This window comes from Gossypium hirsutum, chromosome A06 (assembly GCF_007990345.1).
Source record: "Gossypium hirsutum isolate 1008001.06 chromosome A06, Gossypium_hirsutum_v2.1, whole genome shotgun sequence".
Lineage (NCBI taxonomy): Eukaryota > Viridiplantae > Streptophyta > Magnoliopsida > Malvales > Malvaceae > Gossypium > Gossypium hirsutum.
Window position 1 is genome coordinate 111695820 of NC_053429.1, and position 3216 is coordinate 111699035.

General features: G+C 37.7%; 1 non-coding gene across 1 annotated transcript; it reads right to left on the reverse strand.

The window, feature by feature from the left end:
• Positions 1-2843: 2843 nt before the first annotated feature.
• LOC121230937 (small nucleolar RNA R71) lies at positions 2844-2950 on the reverse strand. Its single transcript, XR_005929009.1, has one exon. It is a non-coding gene; the product is annotated as a small nucleolar RNA R71 (small nucleolar RNA).
• Positions 2951-3216: the final 266 nt, after the last annotated feature.

Below are 3216 nucleotides of genomic sequence, written 5' to 3' on the forward strand. Positions count from 1 at the left end.
AAGGCATGTCTAGGACATGCATCTGCTACGAGACATGTCAGTGTAAGACCATGTCTGGGACATGGCATCAACATGGATACGCAAGAGTTATTGTAATACCATATTTGAAACATGGCATCAGCATGTAAGTACGAGAGCTAGTATAAAACCATGTCTAGGACATGGCATCAGCATGTAAGTACGAGAGCTAGTGTAAGACCATGTCTGGGACATGGCATCGGCTTCGATGAGGATAGCCAGTGTAAGACCTTGTCTGGGACATGGCATCAGCAACTTAACCCATGTTTGAGGCTTATAGAATATCCGGTAGTATTCCGAAAGGCTCAACTTTAAAAGTTATGGAAGTGAGTTAGTAAGGAAAGTATAATAATGTTGTGATTGGTACAAGTACCTATTTGGTATGCATAAGTATGAGCACAAAATAGAAAATGTGACTAGAATAGACGGTAATGAGTAAGTCAAGCTTATGCCTATCTTTGTGCTATTAGTATGATTACTAGAGGTGAAATCGTTGTGGTATATTTATTTATATGCAACTTACTAAGCTTTATGCTTACTCTCTTTTCTTTCCCTTTTCTTTCAGTACCGATTTATTTGCTCAAGAATCCCTTGAAGTCAGAGATATTGATCACACTATCAGCCGTAATACTCGGTATAGTTAGATTTATATTTTTGATTATGGCATGTATAGGGCTAGACCTTATTATTTTATGTCTTTGAGAATTGATCAAATGCATTGGTCTAGAATAGATTCTACTCTTTACATTAAGCCTTGAATGAGGACTTTCATTTTGAGTCTATAAAAGATGCATCTTCACGATTGAATGAATGTCTATTATGCTTGTTTTGGTATTGGTTGGTATTGACATGAAAATAGGTACATTAGGGTGGCAAAAAGGATTGGTAGATAGCCTCATATTGTGCACACGAGTAGACACACGGGCGTATGTCTAGGCCATGTGTGACACACGGTCAGCCCTATGGGTGTGTGAGAAGGCCGTGCGTCCTTTGTATCTAGAAATTTCAAGTCAGAATGCATGGTAAGGTCACACGGGTAGAGACACGGCCATGTGTCTCAGCCGTGTGGAGGGCATGACCTAGTACACGGGCTTGTACCATGGTCGTGTGATGCTGACGTCAGAAACAAAATACCCAGGTTTTTGCACACAAGCTGCGCCACCAGCATGTTATGGCCGTGTGAAAGGACACGAGCAAAGGACACGGGCGTGTGTCTAGGCCATGTGAAGACTGTACTTGTTTTATGAAAAATTGTAAAAATTAAATTGGCCACACGGGTGCAAGACATGGGTGTGTCCCAAGCACACGGGCGTGTAGAACCTTAAAGGACGAAATTTTCTAAGTTTTTCTTGAGCCCCGGTTTAGTCTCGAACCACCTCGAATGTATGTTTTGGGCCTCGTAAGCCCAATTAAGGGACAGTTTGCATATGAAATAAAAAGTTTTAAATTGATCAAAATTTTATAGCCCGATTTTCTATTATTGGTTGAGTTTAAGTTTGGTAGCACCTCAAGCCCTATCCAGGCATTGGATACGGGCGAGGGGTGTTACAGAGAAAAAGTCCCTGTTTAAGAGTAGATCATTCATAATTAAGCGGAGTTGTATGCAATCTTAGAGATAGGACGGCATAAATCTGCAGATTAGAGTCAAATCTAATAAGGGAATCCGTAGATTGAGTTAATGCGACAATAGGGGTTATAATTAGAAAGAGATTTCGATTAATCAATCTAGAGTCGGTTGTTTTTAGTCTCGAGAGAGATATTAACATAAATCAGGGAATCCTACGGATTAAGTCAAGTGACTAAATCATCTAATTTAGAGGTAATAAGTGAAGTCTAGGTGAATTCTTCCTTGGTGTTGTCTTTTCTATCGTTTTTTTCCAGAAGTATTTTACAACTTTAATCTCTGTCACAATCTTAGTTAATTAGATAATTAGTTTTAGATTAAAAATTCTCTTAATTGTTAGGCTAGATAATAAAAAGATAGTAATTACTAGTACTTTTATTCCTCGTGGATACGATATTTCTGGTCTCACCATAACTATACTATTGTTCAATAGATGCGCTTGTCTTAGTCGAATTTTTAGTTAGTTTCACGATCACAAAGTTTTTGGTGCCATTGCCGGGGACTAAGATATTATGAACGCTTAATTTTTATTATTTTAGTCATTCTTTATTTTCATTGCAATTTAATTTTTTTATTTACTAAATTTTCTTTTCTCTACTTCTGGCAAGTTTTTATAGTTTATGACTAGAAGAAACACGTCAGGACCTTTACTTTTTGATAGAAAAATCGAAAGCACAGCTCGCAGAAACCGAAGAGAAATAAGGCGAAGCCTACAATACATAGAGAAAGAACGAGAAGCTGATATCCATACCACAACCAATGAGATGGCTGATAATCAGAATAATCCGTTACCTCCTGTGGTTGTTGCAAATCCAGTAAATCAGAATCCTGTTCCTCATACTATATATAATTATGCTAAACCTACTTTAACAGGAACTGAATTGAGTATAGTTAGACCTGCTGTTGCTCACATAATTTTGAACTGAAACCTAACACGATTCAAATGATACAGCAGTTTGTTCAGTTTGATGGTTTGCAGGACGAGGATCCAAACACTCATTTAGCAAATTTTCTGGAATTCTGGGACACCTTTAAGATCAATGGCATTTCTGACGATGCTTTTCGCCTTCGGTTGCTTCCATTCTCATTGAGGAATAAGGCTAAATAGTGGTTGAACTCATTACCGTGAGGGTCAATCACCACTTGGGAACAAATGACCGAAAAATTTTTGCTTAAATATTTTCCGCTTGCTAAAACGGCTAAATTAAGGAATGATATCTCTTCTTTTGTGTAGACAGATTTAAAAACACTTTATGATGCTTAGGAGAGATACAAAGATCTATTGAGAAGGTGCCCTCACCATAGGTTACCTCTTTGGCTACAAGTTCAAATTTTTCACAACGGTTTGAATCCCTCGACTAGACAAATGATTGACACAGCTGTTGGTGAAACTATCAATAATAAGACACCTAAAGAGGCTTATGAGTTCATAGAAGAGATGTCAATAAATAATTATCAGTGGCAAGTCATGAGGACAAAACCGACGAAAGCAGCCGACATTTTTAACGTCAATTCAGTTACTATGCTTTCCACTTAGGTAGAACTTTTAAATAGAAAAATTGATGGTTTACTTG